The following is a 15755-nucleotide window of genomic DNA, read 5'->3' as shown; positions in this document are numbered from 1 at the left end:
TTTTCTTTTAGTTTAAGAAAGGTAGGATTAGAGTGTGTCAATAGGAATACTAATATGTATCATGTATGATTATGTAGATAGTGAACTTAACTCTGTTTTGGAGCAATCAAATAGTTAAAAACGGTTGAGAAATAGAGAAGTTCTAGAATCGATTCAAGTCAAGCAAGGCCAAGGTGAGTGCATACTATAGATCTAGCTCAATGGAAATAAGACCTGTGATAAGTCTATTTCTTATATTAATTTTCATGGTAAGATAATTATGGACATGCATATGAGATAATTACGATGTGCATATACATGTATGAGTTATATATGTTTATATGATATGTTATATGCTATTTGATTAAAGTGTATATATACAAATAAGGTATGTGATATAATATGAGTATATGTCATTAATATGCAAATTACATTAAAGAGTACATATGAGTACATATGTAAGTTTATATGTTATTGATAGGACATATAAAATTATTTGCTTGTGTGATAACATGAAAGTGTGAAGTAAGTCCAATGATATTGAACCTTATGAGATACGATATGTGATGGGTGAAAGTGAACCATATGTGTATATGAATATAGGAAATGATATCAAAGATAATGTATGAAATATATATATGTAATATGTAATATGAAATGGGTTATATAATTTATGAATGTTATGTATAAGATTGTATATTATAAAGACTAATTATAAGATTGGTAATAATGTATGTGATTATGTATTAGTATGTAGGAATTGGTATATGATTTGATGTGATATTATAATATTATCTATATTTATTCATGTGTGACATTGTGGATTTATAATAAGTATAATTATCATTAGATAGTTGAGTGCATGATTGTATGTGTAGAAATTGATTATTATATGTTATGTCTCACTAAGTCTATGACTTAGCGTGTAAGTGTTTTACACGTAGGTACAGGAAAACAATATGATCAATTGTAGGATCAGCAGAGTAGCATATCTCCACCTGAAGATCATATCAGAATTACTTTGCACAGTATGTTTGTTTATATAATAAATGTGTTGGCATGTAAATAGAGTTGTAAAGTACACATGCTCTGATCAATTTTGTAATGGTTTGAACTTCAGTATGTATATACAAGTTTTATGTTAATAAAAGTTTAAATTTCCTAGAGTTGTTACATATGTACATGTTTGAAAAGTCAATGTGACACCTCAGATTCGTATCCGGGTCAGATACAAATTGGGGTGTTACATTTAATGGTATCAGAACTTTGGTTTAGTCAATTATCGGCATAAACCAGAGTCTAGAGTGTCTTATAAGGTGTACATGCCAACATGATAGTAAGAACTTCTGATTTGACAAGAGTAATAAGTATGATGTTATGCTAATAGAGATATTTGGTTATATCTTATTAGATGTTCGGATAAGATAGCTCCCGAAGTGAAGGGGAGATGAGAGTCTAGCTAAAAGTAGTAATTCACCTGCCCTGGTCAGGCAAGGTGAAGAACGGGCACCGTCTGAAGTGCCTGTATAAGACCAAGATGTCTTCTTCAGGACAGTGGATGCTATCTTGACGCGTTTTCAATCTCCTGCCTCCTCAACTCAGAGGATGAATGTAGCTAAGGAATTAAAGGATTAGGAGCTCCTGAGTTCAAGGGAGAAGCTGAAGAAGGTCCTGTTGTTGCGGACCTTTGGCTCAATGATGTAAAGATCATGTAAGAGGGACTCCACTGTTCTGATGTGGAGAAGCTAGATGGAGTAGTCTCCTTGCTTCGTGGGTAAGCGAGAATTTGGTCGATGAATGTTACTATGAGGATGACCAGTAATCAAGTGACATGGTTTCTGTTTCTTAAAGAGTTTAAGAAAAAGTATATAGGAGACCAGTTAATTAAGCAAATAAAGCAATAATTCTTAAATTTGAAGAAAATAAACCATACTGTATATGAATACGAGTGCAATTTCAACAAGTTAAGTCATTTTGCGGCTGAGTTAATTCCAACATAAAAGGATGAGTGAGAATGGTTTGTGGAGGGCTTGCACCCGAGCTTGAAAGAAATATTGATTGTGTTTAACTTGTTCTCATTTCAAGAAGTTGTAAATCGAGTGTGCCCGAGGTTGAAAGAAATGTTAATTGTGCTTAACTTGTGCTTATTTCAAGAAGTTGTAAATCATGCTAAAGCTCTAGAGAGAGCTCAGAATGAACGGTTTGTGGAACAAAGAGCCCAACCGTAAAAAACAACCAGAGCTTCATCACGTTCTGCACCACCTAAGAGAGGTAGAGATTTTAGTTCTCAGTCTTAGGCGAGGTTAGAGTCGGTGGCATCCTCCGTTAGAGAATCAAATTAAATGAGAGTTAGACATACTCAATCAGTACAGTATGGTGGTTTAAGAGCACAACAGAGACACTGTCAGACTTGTGGAAGATATCATGGTGGGACATGTAGAGTAGAATCTGGAGCCTGTTTTTGATGTGGGGGAATAGGACATTTTATTAGAGATTGTCCATTTGGGAAAGGAGAGCCTGTACAGGCAGAGTGATCTCCTTCGATGTCTCAGATGGGAAGAGGTAGAGGAAGAGGAAGAAGTCAACCAGAATCCTCTACTCAACAGGAAGTACGCTCCACTGCTCGAGTGTATAATCTCAAGACCACTGAAGATTGAGATGATCCAGAGATAAACGCAGGTACTTTTCCATTGTATAATAAATGTGTTATGGTGTTGATTGATATAGGGTTTAAATACTCATACATTAGTAGTAAATTAGTGAAAGAATTGGGAATATAATTAGAAGGTAATGGTAATGATGGGATAGTGACAAATTAGTTAGGACACAATTCTCAGGTTAATAGAGTGTGTCAATGGCGTACCTACGGATTCAGAGAATTGAATTCCCTACTAATTTGATAAAATTACCTTTTGACGAATTTAAAGTGATACTAGGAATGGATTGGTTATATAGCTATCATGTAAATGTTGATTGTGGAGTGAAAGGGAACGTTAATTATTTCAGATGGATAGAAAATTATAGTGTTAGAAGATCTCCATCATTTTGAAATAGAGTAGAGGGGATTATTGTTGTTAGGAAAATATTAAAAGAGCAATTTTGGAAGAGTTTAAGAATGTGTACATCAGTGATCAGTTTAGAAGACAAAGGTAGAGGGAATGTTTGAATTTAAATTAAGGAAGTTGTATTATATATGAGTAAGAATAAAGGTTTGATAAGTTGAGTAAGATATCGTTGAAGAAAATTTTGACGAAAAAGAATGTATATGATCGGCTTGATAAGGGTTTGTACCCTAGATTAAAAAGATGGGATTGACTAACAAGGTTATGTAATGGTAAGTGTGTTAGAATTAAAGGATTAGAAGTTGATGTTAAGATTAGTTAACCAAGTACAGTGTGGAATTAGATATAAGTATGTATCATGATCATGTAGATATGATGTAGTCAAAGAGACGAGGATTTATATACTTAAAGGGAACCTTAAAGAAGTAGAACAAGTATTTTAATGGATTAAATGATTATTTGGATCTGGTACTTGATGAATTAAAGTGAAGGAAATATAAGTACAAGAGATTATAAATAATGAGGTTATGTATAAGTAAAGTTAATTATCAAAGTTATGAAGATGTGATAAAAATTGATAATCAGGGATAAGTATAAATGACCTGAAAAGAGTATGGGAGTATGAAAGAAAAACATGTGATCTATGTTACTAGGAAACATAGATTTTTGAAAGAATAAGTGGATAAGGAAATGAAAGGATGGAGTCTAAAAGACCAAATATAAGAAAGAGTTGTTATAAAGTATGCATTTGGGTATTTTTAAAGACTAGATGTGGACTTGTTTGATGAAATGAAGTAAGTTAGTACCATTTATGATAAGAAAGTGAATATTCCTTGAATAAGTATGGGAAGTTATATGAAAGGATTATGTGTAACGTAATTTTAGATAAGGATCTGCATATAAGAAGGAAGCTAAGGATGTACTAGGAAATTAAAGATGATAAAAAGGGATATGTGTATTGTGATTCGAAAAAGGATTAAAGAATGAGTAAAGGTTTGGGTTATGTGCAAAGTAATTAGAGAATGATGAAAGAAATCAATTGATTATAATATTAAGTATTAAGGATTGAAGTTATGGTTTATATAATAAGTGACAGTATGTGGATTTTTAAAGATTGGATGTATATAAAGGATTGAGTAAATAAAAAGATAAGTTTAGTAACAGTGAACAAGAAAAATAAGGTAAGAAAAACAATAAGAGAATATTAGAAGATATGTATAGGCAGTGTACTTATCAATTTGTGCAGTGAAAATTCGAGGACGAATTTTCTTAAGGGGGAGATTTGTAACATCCTCAATACCGAGTTAGTGACTAAATTGTAAAACTTTAGAATTTAGTGACTAAAGTAGAATAATTGAAAAGATAAAGGACTTAAATGGAAATATTATGTAGGATTAAATTACAAAGAAGAAGGAAGTGAAGGACAAAAATGTCTTTTGGTAAAGAAAATAATTAAATGTTGTTGTCGTATTATATTAACCCACGTAGAAGAGGAAAGGAAGGCAAAGTTGGTTCCAAAGTTCTCTTCTTCTCCTTTCTTCTTTATACGTGAGAGCTCAAGGCAAATGTAAGATTTCTTAGTAGTTGATTATTAGCTAAAATTTAAGTTGGGTTTTGATCATTAGGTGATACTTAAGCTTAAGCAAAGCTTAAGTTGTCTTAACACAATAAGATGAAGAGAATTGAAAGGATTAAAGATGGGAGTGTTTAAATGAAATCTTTGTAAAGGGACAATAATTAGATTTCAAGACTAAATTTGACTTGGCATTAGTGGAATTAAGATATGAAGTGTTAGAATTGGATTTATAACATGTTGAAAATTGAGTTTAATTCTTGGATTCTATGTGGTAGATAGGATTTTGAGGTTTAAGATGTGATAAATGGGTATTAATGGGTTTAAGCATGGGTATGTGAGTTAAAAATATGATAGGGGATGAAACATGAAGTGTTTAAGTGGATTTGGAGTAATTTTCGGGCTTAAAAAGGAAATATGGGCAAGGGTGTATCGGTTCTTCTTCAACAGGTGCCGATACCTCAAGAGTAAAAATAGTGAATTCATTCAAAGGGTATCGATACCCTGGAGCGTGGTATCGATACCATAAGAGAGGTATCGATACCAATAAAATATCGAATGCAATTTTGGTACTGATACCCATGTAGGTATCGATACCCTCAGCTAGGGTAGTACAGATACCCTATAGTGGGTACCAATACCTCTTCAAAGGGAACTTGAGATTAGACTTTTCTTTTAGTTTAAGAAATGTAGGATTAGGGTGTGCTAATTGGAATACTAATATGTATCAATGTATGATTATGTAGAAAGTGAACGTAACTCTGTTTTGGAGCAATCAAAGAATTAATAACGGCTGAGAAATAGAGAAGTTCTAGAATCGATTCAAGTCAAGCAAGGTCAAGGTGAGTGCATACTATAGTTCTAGTTCAACGGAAATAAGACTTGTGATAATTCTATTTCTTATATTAATTTTCATGGAAAGGTAATTATGGACATGCATATGAGATAATTACGATGTACATATACATGTATGAGTTATATATGTTTATATGATCTGTTATATGCTATTTGATTAAAGTGTATATATGCAAATAAAGTATGTGATATAATATGAGTATATGACATTAATATTCAAATTACATTAAAGAGTACATATGAGTACATACGTAAGTTTATATGTTATTGATAGGACATATAAAATTATTTGCCTGTGTGATATCATGAAAGAGTGAAGTAATTCCAATGATATTGACCTTATGAGATATGATATGTGATGGGTGAAAGTGAACCATATGTGTATATGAATATAGGAAATGATATGAAAGAGAATGCCCATGTTATGTGAAATGAGAGCTAGAGGTATAGTTGGCATGCCAAGAGTCGAGGGATAACTATGTCCTTCGGGACATATGGACAGGATTACCTATGTCCTTCGGGACATATGGACAAGTTTACCTATGTTCTTCAGAACATATTGATAGGTCCTTCGGGAAAATTTTAAGTACCCCTAGTGGGAATTTATTCGAGCTGTGGTGACAACATATGTGTGCACAACCTCAATGTACTCGCATATCTTTAGTTCTCACAGGTGTACATGGGCTAATAAAGTGGTTAAACAAAGATACTGTATGAAATATGTATATGTAATATGAAATGACTTATATAATTTATGAATGTTATGTATAAGATTATATTAGTATGAAGACTAATTATATGATTGGTAATAATGTAAGTGATTATGTATTAGTATGTAGGAGTTGGTATATGATTTGATGTGATATTATAATATTATATGTATTTATTCATGTGGGACATTGTGGGTTTATAATAAGTATAATTATCATTAGATAGTTGAGTGCATGATTGTATGTGTAGAAATTGCTTATTATATGTTACACCTCACTAAGTCTATAACTTAGCGCGTAAGTGTTTTACACGTAGGTACATGAAAACAAAAGGATCAATTGTAGGATCAGCAGTGCAGCATATCTCCACTTGAAGATCAGATCAGAAGTACTTTTCGCAGTATTTTGTTTATATCATAAATGTGTTGTAATGTAAATAGAGTTGTAAAGTACACATGCTCTGATCAATTTTGTAATGGTTTGAACTTCAGTATGTAAATACAAGTTTTATGTTAATAAAAGTTTAAATTTCCAAGAGTTTTTATAAATGTAAATGTTTGAAAAGTCAATGTGACACCTCAGATTCGTATTTGGGTCGGATACTGGTTGAGGGTGTTACATAAATAACAATAACTTATGTAATAATAAGAGAAAGTGATATAAGCTATGTGGTATATATAAATGATTATATGAATATGTAATATAAGTTAGGTGATGAGGATCTACGTGTTTATATGTCAATGAGAATATATAAGAACAAGATGTAAGCCATGTGATATGAACTACATAACTATGTATTTTCAAACTAAGTGATTATGTGAACATGTGACATGTGAATTTGAATCATATAAAAATATTTTAAATGAACTATGTGACATATGTTATATTGTGTGATAATGATCTAGGTGAATATATGATAACAAGGTATAAGCTATATGAATTAGATTTATGTGAACTGATATAATTGACTTATATGATTAAATGAAGAGTGAGATAAGTTAAGTATCGTTGACATATATGATAATATGAGAATAGCATATAAGCTAAGAGATACTGACATAAGTGATTATACGAACATGTAAGATGAGTTATATGGTAAATATATATGAAACCATATGAGAATACATGCCTAGGTAACAAACTATGTGAAGATGAACTAAGTGAAACTATTATATAATTAATTTGATATAGGTGATTATGTAAAGCTGTGAGATAAGCTATATTACAGTTTTATACGGACTATATTAAAATGTGTACATTAGTACATGCTTAAGTTATATGTAGGTTGATATGTGAACATAAGAGAATAAAGGATAAGTTATATGATACAAGCTATGTGATTACATGTATATGTGAATATACCTTGCTTGCATTACATGTTATGTGATATGTGTTATATGACTATTATTTATGAGACCATACAATAATGTTACATGAGCTACGTGATAATAAACTATAAGATTACATGCCTATGTGATATAAGTTATGTGAATTGTGATAAATGGTAAATCCCATGTTATTTGATATGAGAGCTAGGGGTATAATTGGCATGCCAAGAGTCGACGGTTACAAGGTTATTCGGGACATATATGTGGTCCTTTGGGACAATTCTACGCGGTCCTTCAGGACATATATGTGGTCCTTCGGGATAATTCTACGCGGTCCATCAGGACATATATGTGGTCCTTCTGGACAATTGTATATGACATTCAGTGCAATTTATACGAGCTGTGGTGACAACATTTGTGCACAACCTCAATGCACTCACATATCTTTAGTTATTAGAAGTATACCATGGGCTATTAAATAAAGATAACATAAATATTGATAATGATGATATATGTATGTGATTTGTTTTGTTTTGTTTTGTTTTATGAAATTTATGATATGACACTCACAAATGTTAAGTACAAGATTATATGATTAAAGGAATAAATGATAATATTGATAATGATGATATACGTACATGTATGCATTATGTTATATGAAATGCCTATGGTTTTGAGTGACATCATTGTATGAAATGTTCATGCATATTTAATTACTTATGTTTCTATTATACGTTTTATATGCCTCACTAAGTCTGTGACTTAGCGTGTTAGTGTTTCACACATAGGTCCTGAGAAGCAAGAGAAACAAGGTTAAGCAAGTCAGGTCAGCTTCTCATTTCCAAAGATCAGATCAGAAAAGAATTTGAATAGTATGTATTTGATTATCATGAATGTAGTTGGCATGTAATTTAAGATCTTAATTGAATATGCTCTGATTGGGTTTGTAAACTTTTTTTAAATTTATGTAAATAATATTGTTTTATTTAATATAAATTGAAATTTTTATGATTTTGTACAAGTATATGATTTAAAAGGTTAATGTGACATCTCGGACTCGTATCCAGGTTGGTTATGGGTTGGGGGTGTTACATAATATGTAACAAAATTACATACCTCTCAGCCTTAATACACGTTTTAGACCATATATACACAACATATATAATACATACCAAATATGAAAACATTAATGTAAAACCGTGCATATATACACATATTTACCAATGACAACACATTTAATATTCTACATATTATAATCAAACAAATATATGGAAAGTAAATTAGTTTACCCATTACAATCAAAATAAATAGGAAGTCAAAGCAAAAGTAGAAATTAAAATTATAAACATTGGCATAAATGCATAATTAAACAAGATAGGACAATAATAAAACTCAAAACAAAAAAAAGAGCTCAAAATGGAAGGATGAAATTTCCATTAAGTGACCAAAATGCAAGCATTACAAATAAGAGACTCTCCTTCCGCTAAAAACCCATGCCCTGAAAGCAAAACCTACTCACTAAAACTCCATCGTTTTGGTTCTAATATATATATATATACTATTATAAAGGTTTAGGGTAAAACTAATTCATTCCTCTTCTCTCCCGCCAAAAACAACAAAGGGAGAGAGAGAAAAATCTCTCAAATCCCCCTCATCGGGGGAAAGAAAACGCCGCTCACCGGTGACAGTCGACGGTGGCCCACAGTGGTCGGAAAAAGCAAAAACCCACCTAAAGCTACATCTCCTCATCCTTAACCCAAATTCGAGACCTGATCACTAAGAAAACCCCCTAGAAGCCTAGATATAAGGATTTACCTTCGGATAACTCAAAACTTCGGCGACCTCTCGGCTTCCTACACCCCCGCTTGCAGCGAAGATCCCCTACGACCTAGGTAAATCTCGACCCCTCTCTCCCAGTTTCTTCTGTTTTGTTTTACATGCAACGCGTTTTTTTTTTAGTTTTTTATTGTTCGAACTGAAAAAAATATATAACAAAATCTATCCCTTTGTTCTTTTCGAAATAGAAAGCAAATAAAAAAAATTAAACCTTAAACGCTTATGTTTTATTCCTATTTATTTATTTATTTATTTATTTTTGGGATCTACCGAAAATAAAAAGAAACCGAAAAAAGTACCTCAAAATTTATGATATTATTACTTTTCCCTACTGAAAACCGAGTGAGAGAGCCCTTTTTTACATTTTTGTTCGAGGTTTTTATAACCTGAATTTACAACTTTTTCCTTTGTTTTTATATGAAATCATTACAAAATAAAACTGATTTTACGTGTGGTAATGGTATGTGCTTGCTTGGTGTTTACTCTGATTTTATGCCATGACAGGGCATAGTGAGTTGGTGGAGGTGTGGCATTCGGTTGGTGGTGTAGAGGTGAGGTAGCATGGGTGTTGCAGTGTGGCAGGAGCTAAGATGGAAAACCCTGAAGGGTTTGGGCTTCAAAATGTGTCTCGGGTTAGGTCTAATCGGGGATGGGTCTGTCTCTGGGCTCTGGGTTTTGGGTTATGTAACTGGGCTTTAAAAAAACAATATTATTAATTAATAATAATAATAATAATATAATATCGAATGGGATGAAAAAAGAGTGTCGACAGATTTGTAGATACTTGATTTTTTGGCAAAGAAATTATCCAAATATTTGGAGTCATTTTTCATCATTGAACTTGTCTCACCATTTGATCTTGAAAACTCAAACCAAATATGAAATCCTTAGGTAATCATCGTGTTCATATTCGTAATTCCAGGAAACAATTTAAGAGATGCATAATTTTGAGAATAATGGATACGCTGGTAGAGGTGTTTTTGGTCTAATTCGGATTGATATCAAATAAGTTGGACCAAAAATCTAATATTTTTTAGAAAATATTTCAAAAGATGGTGCATATCAATTCCACCACTCCCAAAACCACTTAGAAAATTTATAATATAATCCATATTTGAAATAATCCATATAGGAAATACATGAGCGAAGAATGTCTTATATGATGATTCTTTATCAGGAATGTTGAATATCATGTTGCACAATAGTCCTAATAAAACAGATGGGTACAATGGGATATTTTCTATGAAATGATGTTGGGAATTATATCAAGATTGATAGGCTTTCACCCCATATCCTATTTGGGTTGTAGAATGAGTAATAAAATTCGAATCTTTTAGATAATTGTAATGTTTAAACGTCACAAATCCTATTTGGATTAATATTTTCTTAACATTAAGATAAGGAGGAATAATAAACCATGACAATTCAAAGAATTGAAGCATATCATTATTTTTCCTGCAACACCAAGACAAAGAGGAATAGTAAGCTACGATAGTTTAAAAAGAATTCAAGCAAAGCATTATTGTTCCTGCTACACCAAGATAAGGAGGAATAGTAAGCTATGATAGTTCAAAGAATTCAAGCATGAAGTTGTAAAAGGTGTTCCAATTATAATGCAAAAAAAAACAAATAAAATTATTGTTCATCCTTTTGTTATTTCAAACTATTATTAATTATCTTTTGAAATATTTGTATAACTTTAGCCATTTTCATTAGCTGAAACCAAATTATAAAAGGAGGATAGAGCTCAGTATAAAAAGGTTCTAATTTTATGTGGTAAGGGACCTAATTTTCCCATCTAAAGAATAAAATTTTCTTTGAATCAAAATTCTCTTAGTTTTCTCATTTCAATTCTATTTTTAATAATTTTTTCAAAACAAATTATATTAAATCACTAACCACAAAATTCAACACTCGGTCTTCAAATATATGGATCTCACATAAGACACCACCACTGTTGATATTATCAAGACCAGAGAGGAAAAATAAAAAAGAAAGTATGAAAAACCATGATAGATTCCCTGCAACATCAAGACAAGGAGAAATAATAAACCATGATATTTCAAACAATTGAAGCAAAGGCTTATTGTTCCTGCCACACCAAGACAAGAGGAATAGTAAGCTATGATGGTTCAAAAAGAATTCAAACAAAGGATTAATGTTCCTGCTACACCAAGACAATGAGGAATATTAAGCTATGATAGTTCAAAGAATTCAAGCATAGTAAAAGGCATTCATATTATAATGCAAAAGAACGAGCATCATATAAAATTATTGTTTAGCATTTTGTTATTTGAAATATTATGAAATATTCTTTGAATTATTGTTTAAATTTAGCCAATTTTCGTTAGCTGGAACCAAATTGTAAATAGAAGATACAACTTTTTATAAAAATGCTCTAATTTTATGTTGTAAGGCACAACCTAATTTCTCCATTCAAAGAATAAAATTCTCTCCAAATCAAAATTCTCCCAGTTTTCTCATTTTAGTTTTATTTTAATAATTTTGCAACAATCGACCCTCAGATTCACCAGACTATCCGGTATTAAAGTCATGGATCTCAAAAAAGACACTATCTATGTCAAAATTATCAAATACCAAAAAGTAAAAGTAAAAAAAATTAAAAAATCTTTTAAGATTCCTTGCAACATCAAGACAAAGAGGAATAATAAATCATGATAATTCAAAGAATTAAAGAAAATACTTATTGTTCATGTTACACCAAGACAAAGAGGAATAGTAAGCTATGATGGTTCAAAAAGAATTCAATCAAAGGATTATTGTTCCTTCTATATCAAGACAAGGAAGAACAGTAAGCTATGATAGTACAAAGAATTCAAGCATCAAGTAGTAAAACGTGTTGGCATTATAATGTAAAAGAACGAGAATCATATAAAATTATTGTTTAGTCTTTAGTCATTTCAAACCATTATGAATTATCTTTTGAATTATTGTATAATTTTAGTTATTTCCATTAGTTGGAACTAAATTGTAAAAAGAGGATGGAACTCTCTATAAAATGGTTCTAATTCTATGTTGTAAGGCACAATCTAATTTCCCCTTTCAAAGAATAAAATTCTCTCTAAATCAAAATTCTTCTAGTTTTCTCATTTCATTTTATTTTAATAATTTTTTTAAAAAATTATTAAATCAAAAACCACTAATTTCAACACTCAACCCTCAGATTCACTAGACTATCCAATATTAGAGTCGTTGACCTCACAAAAGACACTGTCTACATCAAAATTATCAATACCAAAAAGAAAAAGTAAAAAATATGGAAAAACATTCAAGATTCCCTGCAACATCAACACCAGGAGAAAAAATAAACCATGATAATTGAAAGAATTAAAGCAAAGACTTATTGTTCCTATCACACCAAGACAAAGAGGAATAGTAAGCTATGATGGTTCAAAAAGAATTCAAACAAAGGATTATTGTTCCTTCTATATCAAGACAAGGAAGAAAAATAAGCTATGAAAGTTCAAAGAATTCAAGCATCAAGTAGTAAAAGGAGTTCTCATTATAATGTAAAAGGACGAGCATTATATAAAATTATTGTTTAGCCTTTTGTCATTTCAAACTATTATGAATTATCTTTTGAATTATTGTATAATTTGTTTCATTTCCATTAGTAGGAACTAAATTGTAAAAAGATGATGGAACTCTTTATAAAAATGCTCTAATTCTATGTTGTAAGGCACAACCTAATTTTCCTATTCGAATAAAATTCTCTCTAAATCAAAATTCTCCCAGTTTTCTCATTTCTGTTTTATTTTAACAAATTTTTTAAAAATAAATTTTATTAAATAAAAAAACACCAATTTCAACACTCGATCCTCAGATCTATCAGACTATCTGGTATTAGAGCCGTTGATCTCACAAAAGACACCATCACCGTCGAAATTATCAATGCCGAAAAGAATAAGTAAAAAAATAAAATGACATTCAAGACTGCCTGCAACATCAAGACAAGGAGGAATAATAAACCATGATAATTCAAATAATAGAAGCAAAGCATTATTGTTCCTATCACACCAAGACAATAAGGAATAATAGGCTATGATGGTTCAAAAATAATTCAAACAAAGCATTTGTAACACCCCTAACCCATATTCGATCCAGATATGAATCCCAAGTGTCACATTTACTTTTCAAAACTTTGACTCTTTAAAAATCCGTTAAAAATTTAAACTTTTATGTTGATTTATGTGGTGAAACCCTCGTATGAAAAGTAAATATTAGAAACTCACAATTTACAATAAAAAATAAATACTTGATATATATATATACACACATACATATACATAAACTTAAAATAGTGTACATACAAACCGGATCAGAGCATAATAATTTAAAGTTTTATAATACATGCCAACAAAATCACATAATACTAATTAAACCTACAGTTCAAATTTGTTCTGATCTAATCTTCTGCAGTCGTTTGTTGTCCTCTTCTAGCTTTACTCCTCGGATCTCTTTGAACGTACGTGTGAAACAATCACACGCTAAGTTGTTGACTTAGTGAGGCAATAATAAGAATAATAAAACTTTAAAACACTTTCTTATTCAATCCATATGAAACATTCTTACTGAAATCAAGATACCTTTCATAAACAATACATATATTGTTTTTCATCATTCCATTTTATATCAGTTTAAATTATTAGCCCAATGCATATTATTGAGAAGTCAAGGTATTTAAGTATATTGAGGTTGTGCACTAATGCAGTAACCACTGCTCATATAATTTGCACCGAAGTGCCACGTAGAATTTATCTCGAAGGACCGCATATAATTTGTCTCGAATGACCACATAGATTTTTCCCGAAGTACCGTGTAAAACCTTTGACTCTTGGTATGCCAACTATACCTCTAATTCTCATATATATACCTTGGGCTTTAACCATATAGTTATTTCTCAATTCATTATTCACAGTGTGTTTTATTCCAATAGAGCACATTCACTTAATGTACTTTCACGTACAACATTTTCACTTTGTACATTTTCATATAAAACATATTCACATATCTCATTTTCACATACTAGGAAACATCATACCAATGCATTCATAGATACAATTTATGTAAAACATATAAATATTTCATAAAATAAATAAATTGTTTTCGATCAAAAACTTTGAGGTTGGCTTATCGCAAGCCGTCCTCATATCTACTATAAAATAAATAACTTGCATTCACCTTTGCCTCACATAAGTCTTAAACTAAATACTTTTTAACTTTCGTTCAGTCTTTTGCTATATCGCTTCGATCAATACACTTTCTTTCTAAATCTACAGATCAATATGTCTAAGATCAATACCAGTTTTCCATTAACGAATAACCAATTTGCATTTACATAAATGAAATGAAACTCTTAATTCAACATTTCAGGATGAATAGTATCGATACCCCTAGTACATACCGATACTTCTCTTCTATGGTACCAATACCCACTTTAGTATTGATACCATTTTGGTAATATGGAATTCCATTTTCGATTACGGTATCGATACATTATTCTTGGTATCAATACCTCCAAATTAGTATCGATACTTATTCAATCGATATCAATACTATTCATCATATTCATATTCCATCCTTAAATTTAACCTTATAGTATCGGTACTGTTCTTACAGTACCGATACTCTTACCTAGATTTTACTTATTTCACTTTAAATTTTTCCTAAATTTACCTAAATATCTTACTATTATCTCTAATCATGCCACAAAACTCAATACCATTTCTCCCAACTAACTTACATTCATTAATTCACTTATAACATCCAACTATCTCCAAAGAACACTTAAAACTAAAAATCACACCAAATTTTTAAACATGTTTTTCAATCAATTCTAAGGCTTCAAATTTCTTATTCACACCATTGACAAGTCAAATATGCTTTTAAAACCCAATTACCAACTAAATTTCATCCATTCACTTGAAAACCCATTTTACTAATTCATTAATAATTCCTTACTCAGCTTCTCTTCATCTTTAAGCTTCCTTAATCTTATATACCACTAAAAGCTTCAAACAAAAGCCACAAATTAAAGAAACAACAAACTTGAAACATATCTTATCTTAGATATGAAATCATAGTAGAATGAGGAAGAAGAGAAGATATCCCAAAGGCTTCCAGATTTTTCTATTTCCTTACTTCCCTTTTCACACATGCTTAATATCTTTTAAAAAGGAATATTAAATTTATTTCCTTTAAAAGACCATAATGCCCTTATAATATTCCATCTTTGATAATAATTCCTTTACACAAATTTCTAGAATTAGTCCTTGAACTTTTTAATTTATTCAAATTAAGCCCCAATATTTATCTCCTTATATTTTAGTCACTAACTCGATGTTTAGGGTATTATAATTCTCCCCTTAAGAAAAATCGTCCTCAAATTTTC

The sequence above is a fragment of the Hibiscus syriacus genome, unplaced genomic scaffold, assembly GCF_006381635.1.
Source record: "Hibiscus syriacus cultivar Baekdansim isolate YM2019G1 unplaced genomic scaffold, ASM638163v2 tig00113145_pilon, whole genome shotgun sequence".
NCBI classification, from domain to species: domain Eukaryota; kingdom Viridiplantae; phylum Streptophyta; class Magnoliopsida; order Malvales; family Malvaceae; genus Hibiscus; species Hibiscus syriacus.
The sequence above is the reverse complement of the archived record's forward strand: the minus strand, read 5'-3'. Positions refer to the sequence as shown.